Here is a 19,972-nt window from a genome sequence, read left to right as displayed (position 1 = left end):
CTGATGTGTGTGTATGTGTGTGATTGCCTGCACATGTCAGTGAGGATGCATGGGTCTATGTGCATGTCTGTGCTTGATTACTCCAGTCAGCGGAGGAGAGCAGTGATTAGATAGGCCTACCAAAGTCATACGAACATGTGTCACTGAAAATGAAACAAGGTTTATTTGAATTGACCTGCCAATGTAGCAGCAGCTGATCGGTCACACAACACACATGTGAACACAGCACTGACAGTTTAGCTCTGCCCAGACATGTCCTTACATGAAAAGTGCTAGTTAGATTATAATTGAAATGTGTTACTAGGTCAAGTCTCAGAGATAGCAAGATGCATGTCCAATTGATTGGCCACAAGGATGGAAGATAAACTCACAGCCATGTGATAGGAAATTACATTGTCTATGGGTTGTCTGATTTTAAAGCTCTGATATTTTTGGAACCCTTTCATCCAAACTTGCCAAGGATTTTACCTAACATTTGACATAAAACATGGTTTGTATACAATATCCACAGGGTGGACTGGGCCGGTGCCCAGAAGCCTCCGGCCTCTAGGGGGTATCCAAACCCCCGCCAACTGTGGCCTCAATCTGGCTTTTTAAATTTTTTTATTTTATTTATTTACCTAATGTTGAGTATGGGCATAATGAAATGAAATACGAACTAATTAATGCATAGTTACTTTATATTGCAAATAAGAAAAATATTTTTGATCACTTTGGTGGCTGTGTGTGTGTCACGATGATGACAAATGAGGTCAGAGGTCAAGTGGTGATGCGTGAATTTAGCGGCAGGGCAGACGGTCTATGGGCAAAGCCAGCGGGTTTCGAGAGACTGTACTTAGATCATCATGGGAAATAAAACACTGGAGCGGTGGAGCACCAAGTCGTTAGATGCGTCCTGATCTCCACCTGAGTAGGTGCAGTAGGTTACAACTTACTGACTTCTCACATTGCGATAATTAAAAATGAACTGAGGACAAGGCTGAGGAAACAACGCCTGAAGTCTTTATCAACACTGGCGTCAGAGTCAGAACTCGACAGAGACCTGGACTTTAAAGATGTAGTGGAGGGATATCCCAGGAGAGAGGCCAGAAAGAAGACCCTCACATGAGGTAGGCTTTCTCTGATATTATTACTCACACAGTATGGACTATCCTAATTCAAGGTATTCTTGTGTGTATGACAAGTAATGACAAGTAGTTGGTTGGTTTTGGAAAACTTTTGACTATTGTATCATTGATAAAATACCATATGATGGTTATACAGTGATATGGTGGAAATCCTGTAGAATACAGGTTACATACATTATTAGTTATGGGTCTACTTAAACAGAGCAGTATGAATCGATCACTGTGCATGCGTGTGTGTGTGTGTGTGTATGTGTGGATGTGTGTGTGTGTGATGGAAGAATCAGAATCACTGAACTGTATTGGTGGAGGTGGGGCAGTATGTGCATTTTGTTACACATTTTAGGCTGATGTGTTGATATTGTTGCTGCTGGCCCAGGGAAGTTTTGTAACAGTCATGTGTTGTAAATCTTGTAGGACAGAATATATCTACAGGTGTTGGTGTTGTTCTTCAGGTTGTGATCACTGGCTGTTGCCTGTCAGTGTAAATCCTGTATAAGATACAGGTGTTTCCAACAGATAGTGGCCTCCATACAGAACCTATGATTCAAAACCTTGGATTGCGAGAATGAGGAGCGCAGACTGGGGGCAGGGTCCTCCAAGATTTTGCGCACAGGGGCCTCTGCAGTCTTAATCTGCGTCCGTTTGTATAACGCTCAGAACACTTGTAGGAGAGGTTTGTTATAGCTATCAGACACACGTAGAAATACAGTTGTGACATTTCACACTAGACCCCCCTCAGACTAGATCAGTAGCGTGTTGCGGCTAAACACAAAGTTTGTACTCTAGCTGAACGGGTCAGCACATAACATCCCCAGCAATCCTGCCCCTCAGATGAGACAGGAAGTCCAACGTGTGTGACAAAGGAGCTGTAAGGACCTTCCTCTCCCAAATTGTTCTTAGGAAATTTCCATCCCTTAGTGGTGCAATGAGAATTTATCAAACAATGTGTTTTTCCTCAATAAAGGCATATGAGGAGACATTAAGAAGCAAAACTATTTAATTCATTTGAACACAAAAATACACTAGGTTTTAAATGACTTCTTCCTGTTTTTGTTTAATAATTATATAATTATGACAGTCATCATGATGTGCAAAATGTATACACTGTTACTAAGCATATTCATGTGCCCCAAGAAGATGTATCGTGTATATTTTCGGAACACTAACAAATTGTAAATTGTCTGGCAGCATTTGGTCTAAAGAGGATAAAACCCTCTAGTTTTAATTAGCACGAGGCCTTTCCTCTAAAGCCACCCTCAGGACAAATATTAGAGTTTTAGATTTACCACTTTCTACTTATAACAAAGCATGCTGTTCTCATTTGAAACTTTAATTTTATGTGACATGTAGAACACTGTAGCCTATAGGGACTAGAAGCCTAACATGGTGGTTTTAAGTCTTTTTTCAATCTTTTTATGTGCTTCTCATGCAGCTCCTGAAGTAACTCTCTGGACTTTTAAAGTGGTGATACATGGGAAAAAAGAAAGGGGCATAGGTTTGTTTTACAGAAATCCACAATAATTTCTGTTTTCCAACACATAAACGTGCCATTGCCGCAAACGACCGATGCTGCTGTTATTCTCTTATGGACATTTCATTCAAATGAACTGAAAACAATGTCTTCGCATTGTGTCCATCTGGGAAAAAATGAGTCATAAGGATATAACTTTCAGTGTATTAAGCTATATCTGCATTGCTCTCAGATGTGCCTGCATCACTGCTTCATAGCATATATTAGTAAAATGGATTCTTCTCAAGGCCAACCATCTAAATACTTGGCAGTGGTGTTGAATTTTAATGTCTGTCTGCATGTGTCAAATAACAATCTCAAAAGCCAGAGAGTACATTTTTCATATGGAGCAAGCTAATCTAAATGTGTTAGTGTTGATGAAGCCACACTTTTGTCTTGATGACATAAAGACATAGCATACTCAGGCATAAATGACCTTGCCGTTCAGCTCTAAATATGTATATTTGCCAGTTGTTGCTTTGCATCTGATTACCAGGCACCAGTTAGCGCTGATACTCTCATCCCTCTGTCACATACACACACACACACACACACACACACACACACACACACACACACACACACACACACATTAATCCCTCCCTCCATAACCTGTACACACCTCTACACCCGTTTACCTCTTTAATACACACACAAGCACATGTTACCTACACACTTACACTGTACCCATGTTCACTCTTTGCCTTAACACACACACACACACACACACACTTGCATTTTGCTCAGTGCCTTGGAGGTAATTTACACTCACTTTTCCATTGCAGTGAGATTATAACTGTGACATTCGGCACTGGCTAAGCAGAACTGGTGTAACTGGAAGCATGATGAAAAAAGACAACTGGGTCTTTTCTCACTCTCTCTCCTCGCGCACACACACAAATACACACACACACCAGCCAGGCTGTTAAACTCATATCAGCAGAGGCTCACCGGATTAGCATATCTGGGTGAGATAAAGAAGCAGACGATGGTTACTTAACTTTGACTTAATGTCCCCCATCTGCCTCTTTCTATCTCTTGCTCCTGCTGTCTGGCTGTCTTTGTCATTCCTTCTTTCTGTATATCTGAATGGGTTTTTATTCTTTCCAGTACTTGTTCAGTCTCAATTTATGACTAATTGTCTTAGTGTCTGTCTTTCTCTTTCTTTCTCCATGTGTGCCGCTCTACTTCTCTCTCGCTCTCTCCCTCCCTGTTTTTGGCAGCTGATGATATCAATGAAAGCACATTGGTATGACAATAAATTTCTTATCATATTGCATCCACCATGAGGTTGGGGATTATCTGTTTGTGTATTAAACTGGTCTTGTCTCTCAGTACACACCACTGACACAGTAAATCAAGGACATCTACCAAAAAGTAAATTTACCAAATCCACCTGTAAACATTCACAAAAGCACAAGCAAAACAGAGAAGACGTATGCAATAAACACATGGGCTTGAACACACTGAAAGCCACACATGCAAATGCACAACACACACAGATACAGTGATAAACAAAGTTTATACTCAACGCTCAAGAAATGTCACGGTTATGTACACGAGATAGAGGACCATGACATTTTATTCCCGTTTTTTGGAATTTTGGATTAGCCAGATAAGGACGAGATGGGAAAACGTTGCATGGTGTCTGCCCAGCCTATCAGCATGGTTTAAATGGGATATTCCTTACTCCCCTAGTTTCCACGCTTGTGTAAAATAGAAATTGAGGTTATATAGTGCATTTCTTTCCAACATGGAGCACTATTGTATGTTTTGTTCTGTATACAACTTGTATTTCAATTATGTCCAAGTAAATAGTTTATAGAAATCTGAACGTTTGCAATGAAATGAACATATTAATGCTCATTTTACAATGGTAACAATCATCCCCATCATGCATTTATCCTCTATCCTGTGACACTGCACCTCAACCTATTCTTTGTTAAAACTATAATGAAATTACATTTTGGAAAAAACTTCTTTTAAAACTCTTTTGTCTTTGTAAAGAAGGTAGTTAATTAACTGTAGCTCTATTCACTCAGATGCATTCGAAATTGGCACTAATTTAGTACAGTTACACATATTTGCTTGGGTATAAAGGCTACAAAGGCTAGTGTTTGTGAACTTACGTGCCGCTCTTTATAATGGCTAGTCTGTGTGCCATTTTGAGTTAAGTTAAATTAGATTACAACAGTCAGGGCTTAATAAAAGATTGGTATTTGAATGTCTGAGTCAGAGTATAGTTAACCTTCCCTGATTGTCTGATTTGAGCAGACTTTGTTCTGTATTAGAGCTGGACATTACCAATCACCAATGATAATGAAATCAGCCCATATTACATTCCACAATTTCACCTCTTGTACAACCTGAATAACAGTGATCCGTGGACATGAATGTTCCATTTGAATCAATTGCAGTTCAAAATGTCACAGCCATACATAATCATAAGGCTGACACAGGAATGATGGTTAAGAAAGCAACTGCACTGAAACCTATGAATCTCTATTTTGGAGTAAGTTAGTGTTTTCATTTGTCAGAAGCTAATGGTGCTATTAGGCAGCTCATTGGCATTTGCTGCCCCACAGAATGAATTCATACATATTGCTGTTCATCCCAAAAGGGGACACACACAAACATATGCATAGAAACGCTTACACTCTGTAATGCATGTGGCTGCACTTTGCAGGCAGGAAGATAATTTATTCAGTTCACTGTCACCTGTCAGTGTAATTGAGATTTGCTTGCTACTGACCACCCATACCGTCTGTCTGACTGAGTCCCGAGGGTAAGATAGTGGTTGTGGATACTACCAGATACAGTAATTCAAATAGATAGTTACTTATTAAGACGGGTACACCAACATGTTTTGTACATGCATATAAAGAATGTGTTTCCAGGCACACATGAATGAATCTGGCTCCTGCTATGATACACTAATTTTGCTGGATGGCTGCAGAGTAAAATATGCATGCATGCAAACATGATGACATCAACAAAAATGTACACAGTTACACATATGCACACACACCGAAACAATAATGAGTAGTACATTTCATAATTCAGTTGGACAGCTGCACAGTGACACAAATATACATTGGCATACATTATGCAAATGCATAAAACAACACTTTCATCCACTGTCACATTCACTCGTAGTATAAACATAGAAGCTTCCATGGCAACAATGAGAAGTCGTGGTTGGCAATCTGAAATGATCTATAATCATCTCACCAATGATGTAATTCCCAGTGGAGCATAGTAAATGCAAAACAGAGAGCTTTGCACTAAGGGCACAATGCGGTGGAACTCATTCTTTAAGTTGATTTGCAATTATCTTTAATAAAAATGCTTAAAATAAGTGTAGCTCCACCTGTCTTCCATACTGCCACTGTGAAAACCTGTCTTGTCTTCTCTTGTCTAAATACCTCTTACTTCCTTTCTTGGCCTGTGCCCTTTTCCTTCTTTCCAGTTTCAAAATACCTATCTTTCTTGCCCCTCTCTCCCCCTTTTCATCTCACTCCTTCTCTCTCTCTTCTCTAATTTACCTCAATGACAGATCCCCCACCTGCCTCAGATAATAAGATACTCCCACTGGCCTACGAGACTCATTCCTCCAGCATCCATCACTCCCAGAGTCACATTACCGCCCTTTACAAGCACCAGGATGTTTTTCTCCTTAATTGTAGCCGTATACATACCTCACCCCCCCCCCCCCCCGTAATAATAAATGGTCTTGTCCTTCATTATGGCCATTAGGGAACTCACACTGAGAGTAGCATGCCGCCCACAGTGAGGAAGGCTTGTTTGAAGTTGGGTGTTGTAGCCAAGGAGAGGAAGAATGTCCCTGCATTCTGGAAACACATGTTAACACATTCACTGTTTTGACTAGAAGGGAGCCGCAGAGATGGTCTCACTCGCTCCGAGTTCCTCTCTCGCCCTGTCCCTTTCTCGCTGTTCCAGACAAACACACAAGTAAATAGAAACACCAGGTTGGACAGAAGAAGAGCAAAGGAAAGACTGAGGCCCCAGGGATAGAGCAGCATTATTTGTCTGCAACCAGATGTCTCAGACAGCGAGCCAATTTCTATCCAAGCAAGTGTCAGTACCCGTTTGGGCCAGAAGATGGCAGTATGTTCCCATTATATTGCAGACATCATGCGTTATACTGTACTCAGACAGGCGGGATGCTTCACTAAAACATTCAAGATTAGATGCTCAGTAGGGCTTGAATGAAAAGGTAGAGGTTGAATGACTGACTGTCTTAAAGCCTATGTTTTGTTTTTACTGTTCTGGCATCTATATAGTGTTGGTGCTCTTTTTGAAATGTCAAAACAAATAACTAATTAAAGGAAACCTAAGGATTCACGAAGGTGATGTTGCATTTCTGACTGAGTTTTTTATTTTTTTATTTTTTCCTTTTTACTTAGTGAATATTAAGTCAGCAATTGAAAAATGTTATTTGAAGAGCTGAAAACACACAGCAAGAGTCAGTCATTTTATGATTTGCTCACTGTGCTGTGCACTTTACAAGCATATAGTGTCATTGCTGGGCACAGCTTTTGCTTTTTTTTTTTTTTTTTAACTCTTGCACATGTGGCTGACAGAAAATTTGTGAATGAAGTCACTGCGAGTAGTGTAGTAACAGTAGATGTCTGCAGTGTCTTCATTCTCCCACTGAAAGCGACCTCTATTGTTGTTATGTAGGAACCCGGTGATGTCATCCTCTCCTGTGAAGAGCAAACAGGTGCTCGCTGGCTACATTGTGATGTCTCGGCATATCATGTTGCAGTTACAGCTCACTGATGACACTTCTGTCCAATGAATCTTTGCCTGTGGAGGCAGTAATTAACCACGATTTTCCTGATAAATGCGAATTAGTAGCCTGGAGACACCACATCCCTTATCCAGCAATTTTGATGGTGACTCTTTGTTTATTCAGTGTTTTGTTATTGACCCTAGAGCTACATCGATGTATTAAATTACGCTAAATTTATTATATTGATTTGGGGCTTTTTTGTAACTGTAACTTGCTTTTCTTTTCTCTACTTTGACAACATAAAGAACATACAACATAAATGATAATAGGCTATTCAAATGAACTTGACTTGCTGTACAGAATACCAAATGGCTAATGCAAAGGGCATCAATAGAAAAATATTTAGCCTTTCTAATAAAAAAAAAGCCTTTTTGACAATGCTATTTGCAGAGCACATTCTGCATTAACTTAGCAATTATTTTGTGTTGTTTTCTTTATGATTTATAACCCATATTTTGAAATCTTTTATAAATACGCTCGACTCTACTTGAAGTTGAACACACTCTATGCGGTGTTGTGTCCTTGTCCCTTTTTCTCTTTAACAACACCCCCACTTTCCTTACAGATTGATTTCATGTGTTACACTGAGACATTTCATCTCTTTTTCAGCAGTCTGCTGTCATGTCTGTCGCTATATGTGCCTGATACCAACAGGCCAATTTACAGATGGCGACACGAGAAACGGACAAGGAAATCATTACGGACAGATTCATAAATATTGGCTGCACTGTTTCCTTTAATGGTCAGGAGTCAGAAGTTTAAGGTATGGGAGTCCTGGAGCTAAAGGACTCAAGGATAGATCAATGTCAGTCGTCAGGGGGAATGAAAGCCAGTCTGGTGGAAAAAGAAGGAAAGAAGGAAGGAGCTTCAGGCACTGAAAAGTCATATCATAGAGTCGTCAGGGTGGGCTGTGGTGGTTTCAAATCATGAATTCTTTAATGTACTAAGTCCAAATGGTCCCTTGTGCCCCCCCAGTGCCTTGCCTGGCAGTCTGAAAATAATTGAGGACTTGAGCTCGAGCAAAAGGAGGGGTGAGTAAAGAGGGGGAATGAGGATGCGGGACAGGGAGAAAAGGAAGAGGGAGAATGAGAAAATAAATAAATGACAGAAAGAGTGAGATGGAGACTCTGCTCTTTACAAAAATTACCTTACCTCTACACTTACACAGCTCTCTTGTGACTCAGGGGCCGTCATTTGTTCAGTCCTCCTGCCCCTGTATCACTCACACTGATGATAAAGCTCTGGTGGAAGGTGGAAGGTAATCTAGTGGCATTTCAGGGAATGGACCTCAGAGGAATACTTCTTTCATCTGAGGTCATTAATCGCAACGTCCAATCACGTCCCTCGTAGATCAATAGCACAGTCCCGTGCTAAAAATGAGGGCATGAAAAGTGATGCTGAAGTATAAAACATGTGGTATATCTTCCCCCCTCAGCAAGTTTACAGCTGGCAGGGTCAGTGAGTTGGTGCTGTGTGGCCTTTTAGATCACCATGAAGGAGCTGATCTAGAGGTTTGGTTGCTTAGGCTGTGATTAAGGACTCAAAAGTGCTTGCATGCGAACTTTGGATAAGCCTATATTGGAAACTATTTTTTTATTTCTGATTTACAGCTGCTTAGAAGGATCAGATTTAGGAAAGTATGTCCCAAAAAAGAGTGTAATGGCATTTGTGTAATAATGAAAACTGATGCAGGGCTGTGGCAGTAAAACCAGGATTCCAAAAACCAAGGTTAAAAACATTGCTCTGGGCAGCAACCCTCGTTCACTGCTGTTTGGGAACCTTGGTAATTGCCTTTCCTGGTTTCTCAGTTCAGTGAGTACTGGCCACTAACTCTCTTAGCTGGTTGGGTGTTCATTAGAAGTCCTCATTCAGTAGTTAGAAGGGATATGAGTTTTCAGCCAGCCCATTAAAGGCCAAATGTCACCAATTTAACTGTGTGCAAGGCTCATAAAAGAAGTCATGCATGCTATTGATGTTCAGTACCTTTCCATTCTGAATAACGAGCTGCCTGCACAGAACTGCAGTGTGTAGAATGGATATCTCTGACTTTAAATGGACAGATAATGAGCATGACTATTTCATTACAACTGTGTATCTGTCTGCTGTAGATAGAGATTATTTTAACCCTTGTGTGTGAGATTTGCAGTCACTTGGCTTGGTGAAAATATTGCATCAATTTAAGTTTTGTACTGTGTAACCATTTTCCTGGTCAGCCTCTGTATTTTTCTATGTTCATTGATTTGTTTATTGTGAATATCAAATATAATAGGTAGAATCTTCTTTTTTACATACTGTATTTATTGCTGTTTCAGCATCTCATCAGCTCCCTGTCGTCTTGACACAGTAATAAACACCATGTCTGTGGTTGCAAAGTTCTGTGAAATCCTGAAAAGACTAAGAGACTACAGCCCTGTTCGTGGCTCAGGGCTTTGAGCTGAGCCGGTTGAATGGTAGGAGTCCACTTCAGGCGATCATGAATGTCTTTCCAATATTTCTTGGCAGTCCATCCTGAACTTGTTGAGATATTTTGGTGTGGTCCAGAGTGGCGGACTGACTATCCCTAACACTATTAGCATGTCTAAAAACATTAGGAGGCAGCATAAAAGCAACCTTGCCTTTTTTTCCAATCTGCTGCAATAGTGTTGAGCATACCGCAACAACATCAGCTCAAATATACTTACTTCATGTGTTCAGCATGAGGGGACAAATAACCCACATCAGCAAGCCTCTCAACATAGCCACGAGGGGAGAAAGAAAGAAAGGGATTGGGTTATTCCAAAGATGAATGTGCCTTGCAGCTTTTGGGCACACAACACAAAACCAGCGAAAGGGAACATCGGCATCATTTGATGAGGCATTCCAAATGTCTCAGGGGGACTGAATCGCCAAGGGCTAAATGACAAATATATGTTGTTGGTGGTAGAGAGTGATTCTGCTGGCTGCCCTAAGGTGCTCTGCGGCTGCCAGCACTATTCCATTTGTCCTTGAAGATTCTGGCTGGCAATGTTGTCATCTGCGCCGGTTGTCTTTTGTGCCTACTTTGTGTGTGTAGTTACCTACACTGAAGCTCTCTTCTCTTGGAAGTGAGTCTCACTACTTTAACCCTCTATGAGATTGTCTTCCCTGCTATCTTTACTCCTCCCTGTCATTCCCACAATTTCTTCTGTACTTTGGGTGCTTCTAGTCTTTCTTATTTTCACACTGCCCGGTACAGTATATGAATCTGCAAAGGCTGACCACACAAAAATACATTCCTGTATAAGATTGTATAGTAATTAGAAGAAGAAGTACTTAAATCTACTTGTGTGTGCTGCAGTTATAGAATAGAATCATCAAATATACCGTGGAATATACAGGCCACATTATAAACTTTGGGAAAGTCTTCAAGTTGAAATGTGCTTCTTATAAAACTGTTTCAGCATAATGTAATACAGCTGCCTCCACACAAAATCTACCATTTTCATAAACATCACCTTCTATGCTATGCAAGACATTATTCCCATTTCAAAGTTTTATAATTCTAAAAGGCTCTCACTTACAAAATACATGGAAATGAATAATTCTACGCGGGAAGATTTGAGTTCGCCTTTCTTTCTTTTCCACCTATACGCCTGAATTATTGATATAAGTCTCAGAGAATTTCTTCTACGGGCAGAACGTGGATTATCTATGCATATGCCTAAAGACAAAACAACATTGTAAAAACCTCCATCAGAGAGTGAGAGTGACAGAGATGGAGTTTGAATATTTACAGTCGGTTAATGACATTTCCATTCTGTGGGCTTGTCAGAAATAACAAAGCCCTGCATTTACCCTCTGCATCTGCTTAAGTCTCTTTTCCTCCTCCCTGTGCCCCAAGTGGCTCAGAAATCCTACTTTATAGCGAAGAGGTGTCAGAATTTTAAACAGGCCCCGTCTTTATCCCCTGCTTCCCCGAGCTCTTTCCCTTTAATTCCTGGAAGACTAGGCCACGGTCGCCTTTTAACCCTCACCTGCTCCTCTGCTAGAATAATGTTGGGGGGTGGGGGTGGGGGGGATGATGGAGAGAGAGGAAGAAGGGGAGGTATATATGAGGGAGAAGAGAGTGTTCCAGACTGAAAAGAGAGATAGGGCTAAGATGGGTGGGAAAGGGTGGGAGGTGTGTGTATGTGTGTGTGTGTGTGTGTTGAGGTGGGGAGTGTCTGATGGAGACAGCAAGTAAAAAAAAAAAAAGAAAAGAAAAATGGAAAATACTGGCAGAGGTACAGACAGGAAGCATGGACAGACAGCAAAGGCTGGAGTTGTATTATTTTCTGGTGGGACGCTGACTAGCCATTTATCATGCCTCACTGTGAAAAGAAAAGAGGGAGGGAGAAGGATGGCAGAGGGTTTTTTCCATCTTTTGTCAGGCAAACCTGATGACAAAGCACTATCCACACACCAGGTAACTTCCCCATTGTGAAATTGGAACAACTTTATACAAAGCCAAAATAAGTTGGGGGGGGGGGGGGGGGGATTGGCCTACATTTTAAGCAAAATAGATGTGTTCCTTTGTCTTCAGGACAGTAGGTACATTTGGTTGCACGAGGGAGTGATGTGAATGTGAGTGTGGACTATGTGTGGAGTATTAACCATCTAAATGAACATTCATTTTACAGAATCTACACTGTAAATCACACATAATTTGACAAGTCCTCTGCTCAGAGAGCAAATTACGTCAAGATTTGTTCTAATCTTGACGTGTTGAGAGGAAATATTACTAAGATAAATGTAAATATTATTATAAAAAAACAAACAAAAAAAACCCATTATATTTAAACTTTAAGTTGTCTAGCATTTGCTTGGTAGTAAAAGGAATAAATTGGCAGAAGTTTCAAAATGAATTGTCTATAAATGATATTCTGCTGTATGAGTAATTGCCTGCAATTCACTCCCCTTTGAGTCAATCTCATGTGTGAAGTCAACGCTGTTAATTAGACCTGTTTTTATGTTCAGGGAACCAGCTGAGCCTGCGTCTTTCTCTTTCTCTCCCTCTCTCGATCTCTTTCTCTCTCCAGCATTTGTACTTAATTACTGAGGGACTGCTGTCTGCACCAGCGAGGCATAACAAAGAGATGTAATGCCATTAGCGAGCACGAAAAAAGGAGAGACATTTAATCATTTCTCTTATTGTCATGTCTTAAGAGAGTAGAGTGGTTAAGATACACTTTGTAACTAGCTGTGATATTTCCCTATGTCTAGGATTAGAAATGGTCATCACATTGGAAATGTTTTAGTCTGATTTATATATTGTATGTAATAAATGTGTAGAGTTGCTATAAGTGAATGCCAAACGCACTAAAACCGCTGTAAATCCTCGGCATACTATTTATTTCAGAGGTTTGAATATAATAAATCACAGACAACGCATTTGTTAATGGTATGATAATGTTGAGAGAGAGTTCTTACTACAAGAAAGATATAAACAAGTGCTCTGGAGCAGTAAATAACATTTGTGGTGGTATTTAAATGTAAGATTAGATGTTGCTACATCACATGCTACATGTGGACAATGATCACATAAGTCTACAGGTTGGCATACTCATTGGTGCACCATTTTACAGTATTTAATGTTGGAAAAAGGATGTGGCTGGTTTCACTTATGTTTAAGGTAGGTGCCAAGCCCTGATGAATGCTCAGCTTTCTGATATTAATAAGTATGATTACTATAAGTGAATGTAATGTTTTAATTATAATGATGTAAATGAAATGTGCAAAGTAGAAAGATTGACGTAAGGCACACGATGACACCTACTGGGTGCTGTAAATTGGATTCACACCACACTGGTTAGTTCCATTTGTTGTTCAACGAGCAGTGAGCGACAGTGTGGGTATTGAGTGGCAACATAAAGTGTGCACACGCACACCCACCGTGCACACACGCGCGCTCACACATACACACAGTGTGAGAGGAAGTTTTACAGGTTTTGACACTTTTGATTGCATTTCACACCAAAGAAGTCCACAGGACATGTAACGTGGAAATTATCCATTGATTACCGACCCCTGTCCCGGGTTTTTATATGTACTGAATTGAATCAGCCATAGCTTTGCTAAGCTCTGCAATACCTGCGGTTATGAAAGAGAGTTCATAATTTAATGCAGCTATAACAGCTTGAACGGCAAAAGCAAAGGCAATCATGTAGTTTGAACTTATGTGTTCGGCTCACTCAATTCCCAGAGGTCCATGGCAATAGCTTTATTTTGCTGATTACAGTAATTGCATTGATTTCTAAAAGATCATGGTTTCCTTTATTACATCTAGGTAGCTTTTATGTGATTTAATACATTTAAGAACAAAGATTGGAGTGGACATGTGTCATTATTACACATTACACAACAGCCTGTGATCTGAGATTTACACTGCAACTGGCAGTTTATATATTATTTTGTCTTTTTCTTAATATGTATGTAAACTTCAGATTGTCTGGATTTCATGATGCTCTTTTAATTCCTGTTATTTCTCAGATATTATAAAATATGTACCTCTTCATATGTTGTAAATTGTGACAGTGCAGCAAGTCTGTTTTGGACAGAGCAAAGAATGGGGATTTTTCTTAATCTTTTAAAGGTGTGCAAATGAATTGACTCATATCAGAATCACATTCTCTTTCGATTCAAAATAGGTTAATAAATGCTAAAAATATCAATTCATATTTTTCAGTCTTGTAACTGTTTTTCCTGACGTGAGTTTAGCAGGCCAGTCATGTAGATGGCGCCGTGTCAGGTTCCACCCAGATACTCCTCCTTGGTGTAAGCAAGAAGAAAGTGCAGTTAGAGAAATGGAGTGACCATTTGTAAGCAATGGAAAATGTAAAGAAAAAAGTAATTCAACCTGCTGCATTTCATTGACAGCAAGTAATTTAGGCTAGGATATGAAAATGTAGCTAAGCTAGCTTTATTATCCTCACTTGACCTCTGCCTGCACTGCAACTTTTCCTCTGAATAGATGTTTCCAATGCAGCTTCATTGGCTCGGCACAAGTAAGTAAATGAAATCCTTCAACATTTATTACAACCTTCTACATGCATGGTATATTCTAACATTACTTAGCTGGGTGTTTGGCTGACGGCTATGTTATATCCATATCGCGATGAATCTGTTCATAAAGTCAGTCTAACATTTGATCATGTGGTCATGGTTGACTGATGTGTGTAAACAGTGGTTACATAACCTTCAAAATGAGCTGCAACTTAACGGTGTGCGTGTTCCGGTCCTTAAACAAATAGCACTGCACCTCTGACCATCGTATATGTGAAATATATACCATCATATACTATATGACCTATTATCATAGTTTTTCAATCCTCAACCAAACAATCAAAATTGAATTATGAGATTTTCTGAAACATGCAACCCTAATATCTGTAATCTTCTTTGCATGTTTATTGCCTTTCTCTCCTTTTTAAGTCTTCAAAGACTTAAAGACGCATAGCTCACGATTAGTGGTTTAAAGGCTTTTGGTATGTAACATCTGTGGTCCCAACTACACATGACTGGTTCCATGGTTAACGGTTGGACTCATCTCTCTTTCTGGAGTTGTTCATGGTAAGAGGCAACGAGCAGGTGTTGAGGATACCCTCAGTGTTGGAGTTTGTGAGAATGTGAGAAGGTCACCTCAATGCTAATGTATGTTGCTGGGATCTAAGGAAACGCTCCACCTCTGGACTCTAAACAGTAATGCTGAAGTTAGATTTCAGTGCTCGCATTGCCAACGAGAAAGCAGAAAAAAATTGGAGGTGAATGATGCACGAGAGCATCCTACCTCATTATGCTTTGTTCTTGCCCCTCTGACTGAGGCATGGTTGTCCATTATGATTATGTGTTATTTCTAGCTCTATATTTTTATACTAAGACCTCACTAGAATAGCTTTGCATCCTCATTTGAACTTTTGACTGAAACAGGCAATACTAAAACTAAGTCAGAGAACATAATTTATTGGAAAAGGCAACATCTCAAATTCATCTGCACGAGTTTGAATCCGTTCTGGAAAATGAGAGTGGACAGCATGAACATCCGCAGCAACAAAGATGACAGCAGGATGTCTCTGTTTTGTAAATATTACACTCATTACCTGCTTATCATGTGACATAATGGTGGATTTAGTCTTTTAATCACAATCCGTATATAAAATGTTTCTATATATGGCACTGTTGAAAGCAGTACGTGTGGCAAATGAGCTAAAATGCAAACTGAAGAGGAAAACGTTTGTTGTCGTCCTGTCAGGAAATGCCAACGCTAATGTTGCTAGTAAATTGTCATTCTGCTGTCATCAAACGACTGTATAGCAAACCTGTGCAGTCAGTTGTTTGTATGCTGAAGAACATTACATTCCTGTAACACTGTTTTGGGAGAACGAGCTGTGCTTGGAGCAGAGGACCATATGAAGAAATCTAATACTGATGTCAGTTTGTCACGGAAGTAGAAAGAACTGTTAGAAAGAAAAGAGCAGTCTGATGCCTGAGCTTCTGTCTCACAGGGATTACTTATACATACATTCACCTCATTATTTGAAACTTTGTCTATGAATATTTGACATTGAAATATTATATATTTGACAGAAAATGTATAATAGGATTGAGGATTGCATAACTGCTTTTTGCAAATTTCAGCTCTGTTGCCTTTATCTTTCTTCAGTTTTAATCTACAGGGCACGCTGGGGCAGGCCTCAGGTAAATATGAAGGCACCCTCATTGGGGCATTGGTCGTCGCCTCCATGTCTAAGGCTATCCACTAGTTCTTGGTAGAAATATGTCTGTGTTATACTCCATTTGGGTTTAAGATAAGTAGCTGCTAAAGACTTTAAGTACCCTAAAGACCTCTGCATGAGTGAGAGTAATTCAGAGTATAGGATCAGTAGGACAGCAGATGTCGTCTTGTGGCCATTGTTGTAGTGAAGAGGGAGTTCAGCCTGAAGGCAAAGTCGATCTGCTTTATGTTCCAACCTCTAACCGACAACATAGTCACAAACTTTGGGTGGTGATAAAGAGAAGAAATACGCAAATTAAATATGCAAGTGTTGAAAATGCAGAGTGTCTGGGCCGAGCTGCCATGAGGAGATCAGATATCAAGGAGTTCAGAGTAGATCTACTGCCTCCTCTCACTGCTGAAGGGCCAAGCTGAAGCATCTGATTAGGCATTTGATCGGTGTGTCTTCCTGACACACTCAAACCATTCTAACCTGAAGGAAACCCCAGGGCAGAGCGAGAAAACACTGGAGAGACGATGTATCCCAGGTAGCCTGCGGAACACCTCAGGATTTCCAGGGAAGAGCTGATGGATGTTTAAGGCTCTGTACGACAAAATCATGAAGACCCAATTTTAATCCGGTGGTAGACCCTCTTCACATCACATGGATAAATGCCTAACAATCTTCAGTTGTACCACATGCATATTAATTAAGAACAAATTAAAACTTATAGCTAAATCAGTCATTTTTTTAACATTATATTCACACAGCTGAAGAATTTGACTGAAAGACTGATGCCTCACTTTTAACATGATGGAAAACAAATAATAATGGGCCTGACATTGGAATCTTGAGGGATTTCTTTTTTCATATGTTCATACAAACATGCACACACATGAGTGCTGGCACACACACACACACACAGTTTAGAGCTGTATACTCACAACATCAAAATATCTCTAGGCTTTAATGTCCAAAGCTTTTGATTGATGACACAGACTTAAATAAAGCTGTTTCAATTCTAGAGGCATCACGCAAGCTATATTGAAAGAAGGGATTCCATTGATTTGACTCAGAAAGTGTTTGAGGCAAATTCCGTTAGTCTCTGTGTCTCATGTAAAGTAAGAGTCCTACCATGCATGACTGCGCTTTGCACTTTCAAATGTGTGACAGATTTCCATTCATCAAATGCTAAAATAGTGCAACCTGCCATAGGCAACAAAGAATCTCATGGATCAACCTGATCACACCTTTTAGGAGAGACTTCAGGGCCTGCTTTATGGATGGTCTGCTTATAAATGAATGGTTAAGTTGATTCATCAGGATGTTATTCCTATCAACATTAAAACAGGGAGGAGAATTTTCATAATCTGCAAATGCATGCATGTCTACATGTACGTTGTGGAGACGTCAGCCTATGAATTAAAATAATGTTTGATTAGTAATGAATATTGCCTCTTACTTTACGCATAAATAGCTGGAATCAGTCACTGAGGATCCAAGGGTTATTCTAACTAATATACTGTCATTGGCACTATTATGACTTTAAAATTTCTATATCTATAAAATTTGTTTCATTTGTATCTATGAAAAACTTTTTATAAAACATCCAATTGTGATTAGAGACCCATTTCACATTAATCAGTTTCTATACGTTTACATTAGTTTTAGTCAGTCGCACTCTTGTTCTAGAAAAAACAACTTCAGAACATGTCTTTGGTCAAAGGAGGTGATCTGTCACTATGAAAAAGAAGGTTGCAATCTAAGCTCACAATTTCAACATGTATGCATTTAGCATTCCACTCCTTTGAGGAAGTTATGAAAACTTAAGTAGTAGTTGTAGTAGTAGTAGTAGTAGTAGTAGAGAAGTAACTGACAGAGTAATCACCGCAGTACAGTCAGTGCTGGTTGAGGCAGTCCCTTTGTTACATTGAGGTATGCCCTTTAAATTTGTTTGTTCATTATTCAACTTGCTCCCTGCCTATTGCTTTATACTGTTTTAAAGATGTTGTGTCTGTGTCTGTCTCTTTCTGCAGGTAAGGTATTACGGTAAAGATCATATGACAAAGTGGGTCATGGTCAGTGCCTCACGCTGGTTTCTGGCTGCTGTTATTGAAACACTTCATTTTTCATTTAATAGGCATTAGTAAGGATGACCTTTCACTCTAAACTACTAATGGGTGTTTTGATTATCTAGATTGGATGATAATTAGAGTAAGAATGGATGACTCTGTAAGAGCGTTAAATCATACCCATGTAATATGTCCATGGTAATCCATGTATTATTCTCATACCATTAGCAGTCATGGTGTTCCTTTAGTGTTAACTTAAGGACTGTGATGTTGTGGGCAGGCAGGGAATATTTCCTTCAAATTTTGCTGGCAAACCACTCAATGAAACAACAAAAAAATGTTTACTGCATTTCTATGTTTCAAACAGAAGACAGAACGTATTTTGTTGGAGTGAGATAACTGGGAATCAATGAGCACCGTGACGTAAACAGAATACGTAATCAGACTGACCTGAAGAATTTCCCTTCTTTATGAGTACAAATTGGAGTGTGTCACTTGCAGTGTGTTAAGCAATCAGGTGCATTTAGGTCAACCTGTACTAAAGCTTCACAGAATTACAGGAAATATGTTTCCTGCTTAATTTTACGATCCTCTCTCTGGTTTTGTGTGTGTGTGAGTGTGTCTGTGGCTACCCACTTTCATGACCACATGTCAGATGTATAATTTACTGGATGTTTAAAAGGCACAATGTATTAATTCAACTGGATTTCATTCAACCATACACTAAGTTCTTACAATGACAGCAGCAGTGCAGCGGAGTATATTTTGGAACAGCTTTGAAATGGTTGTGTTTTCACATCTGTCCCTCCAGTTGAGTTACGAACCTGATGGAACAACAGTTCTTTGTATGGAGTTGTCACAGAGAGTGAGTGATGGTGTTTGGGCAAAACACACTCCTGCTTTACACGTGAGTGCACACACTTACACATGACTGTGTGCATGGTGTGTGTAAAGACGCTGTTCTTTGTCATGCTCTGCATCCCAGCTTAATCCGATTTTACAAGTGGACCCATGAAGAGCATCATTACTTATTATAATGGTGGTAATAGTACCTGAGCCAAGCAGTGACACATCTACATCTGTAGTGTATTTGTTGACCATTTTTCCAAAATTGTAAAGTTTTTAAATATAACTCAAAATCAGTCTAAAAGATTTTTTTTTTTTTTTTTTTTTTTAACTACACCCGTGAAAAGCTGTAAACATGAGCTGTAAACATGACTTTATTAAAAATGTGACTCACATAGCGACTGAGGTGAGTTGAAGTTGTATCATAACGGTAAAATCCATATGGTCCTGTATATCAGTAATGTGTGTAATGATAAAAGCATTATGTATTTATAGAAAAATGATGCATACTGCTATGTGCAGTTTAGTGGTACATTCATGAGGAAAAACACATAAAACAACCACAACCATAGTCAGTTTACTTACAGATTTATTAAAAATGAAACTTCAAAAAAACCCCACTGTGCTTATTCAGACTAGTAGCCTATAGCCTTGTAAAGAGCCTCTGTGTGTAGCATGGAGTGACGGTAAAAGGCATCCTTAGGAGGGTATCTTAAGGTCATCACCATCCCTCGCAGCTCACTGGAGCCATAAGTTGATAAATTCAGAGGGGCATTTGCCCTTCAAGCCGCACAATTTGCTAGCGGCCCTGCCTCTGTTAGGCCTGCCCTAATCTAATGCCAACTGTCTGCCTGTGAAGAAAAATGGAAAAATTGTTTGTGAAAAATGAGCGT

At 39.7% G+C, this 19,972-nt stretch overlaps 1 long non-coding RNA gene across 1 annotated transcript in view; it reads left to right on the top strand.

The window, feature by feature from the left end:
• The first annotated feature begins 769 nt into the window (after positions 1-769).
• Positions 770-19,972, top strand: part of LOC139613258 (uncharacterized) — a 73,563-nt gene continuing 54,360 nt past the window's right edge. Inside the window, exon 1 of the long non-coding RNA XR_011686712.1 lies at positions 770-1,109. This is a non-coding gene — a long non-coding RNA (uncharacterized lncRNA). The remainder of the gene's footprint in view (positions 1,110-19,972) is intronic.

This window comes from Trachinotus anak, unplaced genomic scaffold (genome assembly GCF_046630095.1).
Source record: "Trachinotus anak isolate AG129_WGS33_773 ecotype Australia unplaced genomic scaffold, CSIRO_AGI_Tana_v1 ptg000032l, whole genome shotgun sequence".
Classification (NCBI taxonomy): Eukaryota; Metazoa; Chordata; class Actinopteri; order Carangiformes; family Carangidae; genus Trachinotus; species Trachinotus anak.
Note: the sequence above shows the minus strand (reverse complement) of the source record. Positions and strands in the feature narration are given on the sequence as shown.